Here is a 12,304-nt window from a genome sequence, read left to right on the forward strand (position 1 = left end):
AATCATAATTTACCCACTTCACACCCTTCCCATTTTTTAATAATGAAAAAAATATAACATAAATTTTTAAACTCCCCTGCCCCTTAATAGTACAAATTATAATGTTTGTTAGATTCGTTTGTCATAAATGATTTTAAACTTATACTATATACTTATCATACCTCTAAGCATTTCATCGGTGTAGTGTCAATGAACACTTTAGCAAACCACCATCTCTTTAAAAATACAAACTTGAAATGTATACCTTTATATTTATTTAGATTTCCATACAAAAGAAATTGAGTAAATCATGTACGTTTGATTACAGTTACAGTTGTATACAAGGAATCTATGATACAAATTTCTGTGGGTATTGTAATGTGTTCATATTTATCTGATAAACAACATCTCAAGTGACCCCCTCTGTTGGTGCTTACAGAGCTGTGAAAACATGCTTCATTTGTGGCAAATCAACACTTTAAATTGCTAATTTTTATGATGTCAACAAATGTATCCTTATTCAAATACAAACTTTCAGATATCAATATGAAAGTAATTAAAATGTATTGTCATGAGGCAAATAAATTTCATAAAATTCATAATTGATTGTTGTATTGCCTGTCAATCATTCTGATAAAAAATACACTAAAAACAATATCAATTAATTATAGCATAAAAAAATTATGTGCATATATCAATTCATTCAAGTCTTCAATTGCTCATCAAGTATAAGAACAGAAGGGAAAAACAAATTACAAAACTCATCTTTGGCATACTTCTTAATTAAAATGAACCCAAACCACCCAAGACTTCTATAAACAGTGACCCAATATCATGGTATTTCAGAAACAAAAATATGGCTTTAAAACTAAGCTGCTTATCTTTTTTTCTTCTAAACTGCTTCTTAGAAATCCTTTCATTAGTATAATTAAATTAGAATTTTAGTATGGCTTTAAAAAATCTACATACAAAAATGGTGTCCATATTGGTTGATAATATCTTTTGATATAATTCTATAACTAGAAGTTCTAGCAGACTCACACCAAGGGACGATTCACCCTACTACAATTCAATTTTACTAAGAGGATTCAGGAAAAAATATTTTAAAAATTTCAAAAAAGTTTATGCAAGACAAAAGATGATAGATGAAGGGCCCTTAAGACAAGATGAGCTATCTTATTTAACAAATTTGAAAAAATCATTCTGTCTTTCTATAGCATGTCAAGATTACCCTTTTCAGAAAACTTGACAACATAACCAATTATAAAGTAGTTTCTTCTTAATTAAAGGTTAAAAAATCATCTATATGCTATACATATAAATGCTATAGTTCTATGAGCTCTTTCAAGTCTCTTGACACAGTCAGAATCTAAAGATAAAAAGGTCATTACAAGTGTTATCAACAGGATCTTAGATCCACGTGTCATTACTTACATTTGTTTTTCAATCACATCTAATATTTCATTGTTTTACAATATCTTTTTTCACTGATATAAAGTTTAATTTTGACAACTTTAAATATCAAGTTTGTCATAAATTGCATGATATTTTATTTTATCTCTCCCACTAAAAGTAATATTTATACCTTTGTCTCATTACATCAAGCTTTTTTTCCAATACTTTTTTGCAATTCTTGTTTAATAATTGAAATTACAGTATAATATTACCACAAATTCTGGATTTAGAAATCTGAAACAATCTAATAATCACCCCCACCACCCACTTTTCACCTGTGTCGTCAGAGGGATGTTTTTCTTCCAACAATATGACGAAATAATCAATTCCAACAGTTTGTATGATGGAATAATTGACGTGACAATTTATATAGTTATGAACGTCTACCGTTATCCAAATTATGATATATATCATGAAGCAATTACCATATCATAATCAACATCTTATAAACATTATTAATGATTTTTACACATATCTAATAAATCTTGTTAATTAATCGTGTAATTTTATAGGCATTTAGCAATGTTTTCTATGTTTTCAATCATAAAATGATGAATTAAAAAAGGTATACAAGAGAGATTTAGCACAAAAAATAAGACCAGTTTTCCTACCAAGAAATGTAGCAGTACTACAAATAGCTGCTAACCTAAAGATGGACATGAAGGAAGAGGATGTTATGTTTAATTTCAATATTTACAACTTTTCGTATCATTTAAAGGTCTTTATTGTGACTAAAGAAAACTAAAAACATAGATCAGCCCTAAAAATTTATGTCCGCCCATACCCAGAAGAATACAGTTCTCCAAGAGGGCCTGCTGAATTAGTGCAAATCCCTTTGAATAGCCCCAGATTTCTGCAAAATACCTCTTTAAACTAAATAGATTTCTATGGAAAATTTAAACACTGGTTTGGGTTCCTTGAAAATAAGTTTAACCCAACCAAATGTTATGTCTTTATCTTTCAGGGATTCAAATTTATTTAAATAATGAAAGGTCAAGGACCATTTGTTTTTTCAAGTAAAAGGTCATCCTTAAGCAAGTCAATGGTTCTTTATAAAGCATAAAAAAGAGAGGCGAAAGATACCTAAGGGACATTCAAACTTACAAGTCGGAAACAAACTGACAACGCCATGGCTAAAAAAGAAAAAGAACAACAGACAAACAACAGTACACAAACACAACATAGAAAACTAACGGCTGAGCAACAAGAACCCTACCAAAAAACAGAATGGTTAGCAGGGTTAGCAGATCCTGCTCCACAAGTGGCACCCGTCGTGTTGCTCATGTTAGTACAAACCCGGTGATAAGTCTAAATCATAAGTGAAAAGAATGGGAGGTCTTTGACTTTTGCAAATAAAACTAGAGGCTCTAAAGAGCCTGTGTCGCCCACCTAGGTCTATATGCATAATCAACAATGGGCTCTCTCCAACATTGTAGACAAGAATAGAATTCATGACAAAAATTTTTTTCTTGTTGATCTTATATTGCTGATCATTTTGTCTGTTTAATTTTTGCTCAAAACACAAAAGAGGGTAAAACATCCTCATTTGGGGGCAATCACTCCTATGAAGAGTGACAGTCTATTAACTATATCGGCAACATTTGACTTGTTTGCTCATCTTTTTTGTTTTTTAAAAGTTTCTATTTATCTATATAATTTTTATCATATAAGGCAAAATGCAAAAAAATTGGTAAAAATCGTCATCAAAGGGCATTAACTCTAATTAGGAGTCGAAAGATGATTTCGACAATGCATACTTCTTTGTAGATCTTGTCTTGCTGATCATTAATGCAACTTAAAGTTTCTCTCTATTTATTATAGTTTTCAAGATAAAAGGCAAACATGAAAAAAAAATGGTAAAATTTGTCATTTAAGGGCAATTACTCCTAAAAGAAGTCACCTGACAGTTTTGATGTCGATGAATAATTGGTAGAGCTCAACATTCTAAACATTCCTGGCCTGTCAGAATTTGTCTTTTTATAACGGTTTTCAAAATAATAGACATGCATTTTACCCCTATGTTCTAATTTTAGCCGTCAGCCGTCTTGATTGGCGGGCAGGTTAATCAGACCAATTTTTTTAAACTTAATACTCCAACGATGATTGTGGCCAAGTTTGGTAAAATTTGGTCCAGTAGTTTTAGAGGAGAAGATTTTTGTTAATGACGAATGACGACTAGTGATGAGAAAAGCTCACTTGGCCCTTTGGTCCAGGTGAGCTAAAATAACGAAACTTACTCTCTTAGAATAGACAGGTCCCAGACCTTTGACCCATACTTAATTGAACCCTGTCTTTCTTGTTTCTTTAGGGTGCAGGTTTCTGTGATGCACAATATGTCAGTTGTTCTGATCTTAATATAGGAATGTGTAAAGAACTTTTAAATCAAAGTACTGCATTAAGATCAAACATTGACATGACTGTAAAAAAACATATGAATTGATCATTCATCACAAAAATAGAAGTTTAAAATTAGTTAAATACTTTACTTACATCAGATAAACCTAAAGAAAAATGTAAATGTATTGTTACCGAGAAAAATTACTTACAAATTAACAAAAGAAGCTGTTAGAATGTAAATATACAAAGAGGTAAATGTTTAACAACTTTTGAATCTATATTGAAAAGATTTTTACAAATGATTTTAAAGGAAATAATTATGATTTAAAATGAGTTTATTTTCATTCTTTGTACTAAGTATTCACTTTTACACATTAAATATCTAAAGCTACATGTAAACAAACCAAACAGACTGCTAAGTAAATATTCTGATAAACTGAATAATTTGTTGTCAAACAATCCAGAAAATTCTTATAAAAATATTGTTCTTTCTGTTTGCTACAATATTTAATTGAATTTTCATTGCAAAATAATTAAATCCTAATAAAAACTAAGCTGTCTGCAGTTTCACTTCCAAAAAAAACAATTCCGATTACTCAAATTTATTTGAAACAAGCCTGTGAAATTTAGCTTACTGTCCCTTTTAATCCAGATTATGTCCCTTGTCCCGCTTTTTTAAATTTTGGAAATAGAAAAATTTGAATATGAATATCTGTTACCATAAAACATCTCTGTTATCTGAGGTACAGTTACCAAGAAAACAAATAAACATTAACTATACTAACAGGACTTGGTACCTATATCTTTTATTTGGATATTTATAATAACAAATTGACTTAAACCACCAACCATTTTACATTTCATTAGATTGATATACTTCTGTAAAAGTGCATTTTACCAGCATCATAAAAATTTATTCAATATCTACTAGACATGTCTGAAAAAAAGTTGACTGAGACATAATTTAATTTCTACTAATATATTTTATACCGAGGGTGGGTTTATTAAGTTGAACGGGGATTTTTAGAAAAAGCTTAGACCAGATTTTGTGATCATTTAGTAAAGTCTGATAAATCATGTCATCATTTAACACAACACAAAAAAATGGATATTTTACAGAAAGATAAAGTTCAAGAATAAATTAGCCCTAGGCTAAATGTTAACATGTACATATTGTTTTAAATGCAAAAAATATTTCCTATACATAAAAAAATTACAACATGATTGTAAATCATTAAAAAAAATCACATAAATAACCAAAAAAATATGAATGAAGAAAAATTTATTTGGAGTAATATTTGCATATAATTTATTTAAGTACACTACAGGAAACATTTCACGGAGCAAAATGAATAAAAGGAGACATCATAAAGACTATATTTGATCAAATTATTAAAAATGACATAACCAAAATAAATAACATAAGGCAATAATCTGTTTCACTATAAATGGTGTCAAGGTCAAGCAGATGGGATAAGACATAAGAAAATAATACAAAGAGATTGGAAGAATCAGCAGCAAATTTAGAAGCTTGGATCAAATGAAAGCCCCCCCCCCCCCTTTTTTTTTACTATTAATTCCTTGTCAAACTGCTTTGCAAGTATATCAATTTGATGTGTAGTACCAGGAAATTTGAAATGCATTACCACAAAATGTAACATATCTATGCACACCTCCCCTACACTAGTCTTGTTTATTCATTCCATTATTTTTCTTATTCTAGTCAATATTTCCATAGACATCTTGTTAAATAGTTACATTTTGCATAATTTTCTGATTTAATACTTTTTTTTTTATTTTGATGGTATATACCATTCCTGGACACATATTTTTTTGTTATTCACCTCTGGATAAAAAATTTAAAGACCTTTCAATCAAGAATTTTATCGTAGTAATAAACAGTACTGACATTAAAACCATTATTGCTAAAGTCTTTTTCATTATTGATTCTTTTTTCAAAATAAAACGTTTTAATTTTTCCCTAGAAGTAAGATATTACTCTCGTATCACAGAACTAATCTATTTTTATTAAATATACGATTTCAGATGCATTAATTCGATGTAGAACAGGCTAGACAAACAAGGCTTAAAATCGTATTACAAATGAAATCAATTCAAGGTCATGATATATAATAAGTATTTTAATGATGAATAATACCATCCAAAACACAAAATATAAATATTTTTAAATTGGATAAAAGGTGATAGGTTTATACATAATAAACCTGTAAATCACCCCTAACTGTCTGAATAATTGGCTTGTATCACATATTTCTATGATTCCTAACAAACAATTTGCCGTTTACTTATTTATAGCACATGACAGGTCGTCATTTTCACTAAATACCTAAGCAACCATAACATTTACATAGATGAGGTGAAAAAAATGTAACAGATAAAACCTGATACCTTCAGAGCTAATTTCTACATTACTGTAGAGAAACGCTGCTATGGGTTGATTATCTGGTAATTATCTCAACACTCAGTCACAATCACGCTGTTATAGGTCATTTAATCTGTGTATTCATTAGATTAAGTCAGCAATACACAATAACTTGTTTGTTGAGGTTGAAAATCGCTTGTTAAATCATTACTCTGTTTGTTAAGATTTTTTTCTTCTTTGACGACTTTGTCAAAAATAGTTAGACACTGAATCAGTGCTCACGATTTTAACCCATTTTTCATCTGCTAGGTTTTATCTAATTGTTTCTTCTGCAATAGAGACAATTTATCACACTAATTGGGTGAAGTCTTTGTTTCAGATGATGAAAAACAGTGCATAAAAAAGAAAACAATCTGTGAAAGTTTTCACTCATCTTTTACTGTTATGACAGCTTTGAAGAGACGTTAAGGAACAGATGTGGGTACCAGATTTTCCAAGTTCTTTCCTCACAGTAAATGCAAAAAAGATTCTGAGAATGCTTTGTCTTTTATATGATTGAAAGATTACATGTTGGATTTTAAACATCAATCCAGCGTGGCTCAGTCCAGACACATTAATTTCTGATCATTGTGAAATTTTAATATTCCATCATTTCCTCTAGCAAATTACGTAATTGTTACCTCCCTATTTGTATAAAGTTTGTTAACCAATTTTTGATGTTGCATTTTTCAAAAATATCATAAATATTCAAAATTTATAATACTCAAAATTGTAATGTGCATTTTATGACTCCGCCTTCCTGCACTTTTACTCGTTTATCTTAAGTATAGCATTTTCATAAAAACCACAAAACTAAATTATTTCCTAAATGATTGTATAGGGGTGATACCTACTCAGTATCAATGCCTGCAAAATGGGAGATAACTCATATTCAGAGAAAAGAAAGATTCATATCAGGACTTTTTCAGGGGTCAAGCCTGTTCTTAAAGGGATAGTAGCATCAATTTTGACAAAATTATGACCAAGTTTTAAAGCTACTAAAATCAAAGATATGTACTAAAAATTAACAATAAGATCGCTGGAATGGTTATGTAAATCTCAGAAGTGTTAATAAATGACAATTAATATCGCGTTGCGTGCCTATTCATCTCATTAATTATGCATCGGGTTTACTTCCCGAACTTTGCTGACACAGCGAGTGAAATGACCCAGGTATAAATAGATATGAACATGTGCTTTTGTTTTCTTACGTATTTGATAATTTCTTTAAATTAAACGTACATATTTGACACCATTTATCAAATTATGTAAACAACAAAATATAACAAAAGCCTGCATATTATTCGAACCCAAGGTTCTCAAACAATGGCGATATTATACACTTGTTTTTACATTTGTATGACAAGACAATGCCGATAATGTATACATGTGTTTGTGAATTGAATTGGGGCCATCATGAAGGATACACCGGAAGAATAATATTTAATTGTAAGAAGTTGAATTTTATATCTGCTAGGTTAGGAGATCACTGCCCGTAAATTTATAAACATGTTTAGGATAATAACGATTTGAACACGTCACGATTTGTTTTCATGTGATCTTGAATAATTTAGAAATGTTAACATTTCGCAAACTGTCGTATTGTCGGCTACTTCTGTGTGACTTTGCCTGCGTGACAGGTTTTTTAAGTGATTCTAATGACCGATCTCATCGCCGTTATTTTTTTTCATTATACAATAACTTGTCTGCATCTCTTTTCTGTTCCTTTTTCTCGCAGAAACTGTAAATACTCATTCTATTGCCGCGATAACATTCCTCTCTTCGAGGGGCAATGTGCGATTGCGCATAGAGGACTGCCGAGTTATGGTCAACATAGGTCATATGAATAAGGGTTGGCTTAACATCGAATTTGTGTCTGGTAGACAAAAATTAAATTCAGGTGTAAAATGTTAAAAAGCTTCTAAATGCTAAATGGAAAGTAAACAGTGATGGTTTTATTTACAGTTAATTTAACTTTGTGTACAAAATCCGGCATATAGATTAAAAAAATAATTTTAATGAAAATCGTAGCTACTATCCGTTTAATTGTAAATGTCTGTTTTTATTCCACTATTCCAAAAAATTTCTCATAGATTAAATTTTGAAATAATTCTATTTCTATTTGAAAAGAAGTAACAACAAATTCCGTTCGTTTGTTTGTTTTTTATTGTGTTACCTTTTCAGAAGTTGAAATATCAACATTAGAATTGAGGGAAAATGTAAACTCTTGAAATACATCAAACATATCATGGTCATTCTTTTCCACAAAATAAAGACCCCCTCATCTGAAAGAAGCTTTAAGATTTAACATGTTGCACAGTTTTTATTTCTTGGAACATTGCTAACTTTGGGAACACATTTTTCAGTTCAGTTGGTTCAATGCTTTACTGTGGAACTCTCAAAATCTAGATCACCCTTACAAATAGAACTTATTTTGTTCATCTCCCGGTATCATAACACATATAACTTTGACTCTCCCCAATGGAGAAAATACACTTTCATTTATGCCTGGCTATACTATAGGCTACCATTATATGAAATATATCATTGTAAAATTTAAACTTTCCTGCAATGTATGAACAAAAGGCAGAGCTTTCAGTTCCTAACATGCAATAGATATAGATAGCTCAAAGTATCATGCACTAAACTGTTTTGCCAATAACTGATATATAAATGTGCATATGAATTTTTCAGTTTACATCAATGCAGTTCATGTTAACAAAAAAAAGTAAAATTTATACATGTATGTGATTATTACTCTAATGATACAAGTTTCTTAGGAAAGTCTGTCTAAATATTGCTTATTTTTGTGTCAGGATTTTGTCACAGTTTGGGCCTTAAAAAGGGCAGTTTATTCTTACATATTCATTGTTCACTTTTAACAGCGCCTTGTATAATGCATCTAAATGATTAAACAGTGGACATATGCAGAGAAGTTTGCACCAAAAAATGTCCTACAGCAAACACAACAAAAAATTAAACATGTATGAACATTACTTGTAACAGTCAGTACCAGCAAATAAATATTGAATGGGTCCAGGAAAAAGGAAAAAGCATTAAATCTAAAAAAAATCTATGTTAAAAAGAGGATGATACATCAATGATTAAAGTAAGATGTGGTTTTGGTACTAATGATGTTAAATCAATTAACAGACCACAGAAAAAATTCAGATTTACAAGGTGTATGTATCACTGAATGCTCAACATTTGAAAAGTCACTACATTCATGACATTATCCTCTAAAATGGCAAAAATCTTCAACTAACATTTCATTGAATTCTAAATGCACAATTAAAATAAAAATATACATTACAAAGTAAAAAGTTTATTTTCAAGTGCAAAATTAAAAACAAATCCTGTTAAACTTGTTAACAAGATGTACATTTAAAATTAAAAAAATCAATTGCTTGTCAATAAAATTTGCATTAAATGTATAAGTATAGTTCGTAACAATAATATCTTTTTTTTTGTCATTAATGAATTAGAAATGTGACACAAGTAACATAAAATACAACTCCCTAAGTAATACACATCTTAAGAATTTAATCAATTACACACTATAACTGCATTTCCTTTACATGAAAGAAAACAAGCAAGATTTATTAAGAACACATTTGTCAGTACACGTGCATGAGATATTCCGAGATATTATTTAAATTAACTGAGACTAATAGCAATATTTAAATGGAATCCTTGTCTCCTGATGGTTTTTGTCCGATAATGATTTCTCTAGCCTCTAAACAACAATGGTTTATGACAATAAGAGGAAATACAAATGGTTAATTCTAACAAGATGAATGGATTTCGTTCAATGTCACACATATTTAAACTCTTAACAAAACAATAAAGTCTCGCCAATAATCTACTGCTGGCCGCAGTATGACCAATCAAATAACCCATGTATAAACAGACATGCAACAAAATATTATCTTTTTACTCACCGACAGATTAGTGGTAGTTGTATATATGTAAATAAAATAATCATTACATCTACTGCTGATATGTAAAAACTGATGTTATCCTCAATCATATCAGCTTGTAATTTAATCCACAGGCCCCCAAAGTGTTGTAATAAGTAGCAAGCTATCACTTCTTCTTGTATCAATCAGTGTTGTTAGAGCAGGTCTTTATCACTGTCTTATCTATTCCCCTTAACCTCCGCCCAATTAAATATTTCTGGACAATTTTGTCAATGGCATCAAAGAGATTTTCTACAGACAGGAAATGATAGGATGAAAACAATGTGTACTCAAAGATCTTTACTTAGACGATTCTTTGTTTGATATGCCTTTGATTTGTAATAATAAGAAATGAAAAATTAATTCAATTTTAAACTAACTTGTGATTTTTCTATTGCATAATATTGGAATTTGTCAGAGATTTAGTTTGGATAAAGTAACACGTCTGTTTTTTTAGTTGAATTTAATTAAAGTCTGTGTTCTAGATTTAAATCTAATCATACTACTTAAAAGTTTTAGCATCATATTTTAATTGATAATACATAAAACTACTGATAATTAACTTCTTCATGGTTATTTTCACCATATGATTTATATGTCTGAAATTCCTTTTGAAAATTGGAGATAATCTTACTTTTGGCAAGATACTGGCAAATTACCGGAAATATTCGATTCTCTCTATTTGGAACTCAAAAGTACTAATCAATCTTACTTGAGGGTATTCAAGAAAAAAAATGTTATGGATGAATGAAAAGAGATATTTAGGATATGTCAAAGAGACAGCACCCCAACAACACAATCTCTAAAACAGTCGCCATAATAAGAGACTAATGACATGTATTCTATCACAATGATACAGGGTAAGTAAGTAAGCAATGCAGTTTATTATTAGAGTGGTTAACATAGCTAACATACACAATCTAATTTTACTGAGGGTTATTACATAAGTATCAAGGAATATCATCATGAATAGTTTTTTCATTTGGAATAGCTTGTGAATACAAAATGATGTACTGTGAAGTACACTATTCCTTAGTACCTGTGCACTAACCCTTTTATAATGTAGTTCAAAATACCTTTTTGCAATACTATGCTATAACAATAAATATACAAAGATTTTGGTCTATTTTCAAATAGTTTTTTTCACTAACAAATACAATACAATTTAGATTATTTACAACAGTGTTATGTATATGAGCAAAATCTATAATATTAATAGATAAAAAATAATTAGAATCAATTCATCATTTACCATTATAAATCTTTAATTTAAAAAAAATCAGGATGTTGTTTAAAACAATTGCAATTTAACATTTACAATATCAAATAATTCAACCCCTACTATTACAAATCTTTAATGTAAAAAACACAACACAGGATGTCATTTAAAACAATTGCAATCTCAATTTACAATACCAAAGAATTGTGGTCATCAATTACCCCCTATTATCAAAAATAAATTCCTACCTCATAATTATGGCAAGCTACTTCATGACAAAAGGTCACAGTATTTCCTCTAAAATAATTACACACAAGGAAATTTCCTGTTTTTTTTTTTAACAAATTTCCTCCTTAATACTAAGTAACATGTATATTTGTTAAAATTAATAGTATTAATACAATTAAAACATATTTAACGGTCTAATTGTAACTTGCACTTCAGAACATGCACTAGTAAATAACTTAGTGGGTAGCAATTAATTAACAAGTAGTAACAACAGGGTTTGAATGTAAACAAGTTAGCCAGCTGACCTATCAATCATTCTGGCCACTGATAATGACCACAGACTGGCCATCTAACCTAATCACAGACAAATAACTATCTGTGTAGAGCACATGTTACAATTTCTACACACTTTTACACTAACCAATTGACCATAAATCATTATTTTGGTTTGATGAGAGGCGCTAGTCGACCATAGGAGTGAAGTGTTAAAGGGTCAATCTACTTCTTTCCAATTAACTCAAAAGAATGTCTATAGGAACCATTTCTGCAGTGATCATTATTCAAAAAGAGGGTGGATGGGGACCATGTTGGGAGGGGGAAAGGGAAATAAGATTTAAGTTGAGCTTAAAAATTTTAATGGATTGTTTTTTTCATGACATCTACAGACAGAAATAAAATGGTAAACAAACTGCATTTGTTTTGGAA

General features: G+C 29.9%; 1 protein-coding gene across 5 annotated transcripts in view; it reads right to left on the bottom strand.

The window, feature by feature from the left end:
* Window positions 1–12,304, bottom strand: part of LOC127708371 (zinc finger MIZ domain-containing protein 1-like) — a 205,192-nt gene that overhangs the window by 98,850 nt on the left and 94,038 nt on the right. The window contains exon 1 of one of the 5 annotated variants that reach the window (XM_052213230.1): window positions 10,135–10,152. The exons of the other annotated variants lie outside the window; for them this stretch is intronic. The gene's annotated coding sequence lies outside the window, so the exon portion shown is untranslated. Of the gene's footprint in view, window positions 1–10,134; window positions 10,153–12,304 lie in introns of those variants that run through there. 5 annotated transcript variants of the gene reach the window in all.

The sequence above is a fragment of the Mytilus californianus genome, unplaced genomic scaffold, assembly GCF_021869535.1.
Source record: "Mytilus californianus isolate M0D057914Y unplaced genomic scaffold, xbMytCali1.0.p SCAF_7, whole genome shotgun sequence".
NCBI lineage: Eukaryota > Metazoa > Mollusca > Bivalvia > Mytilida > Mytilidae > Mytilus > Mytilus californianus.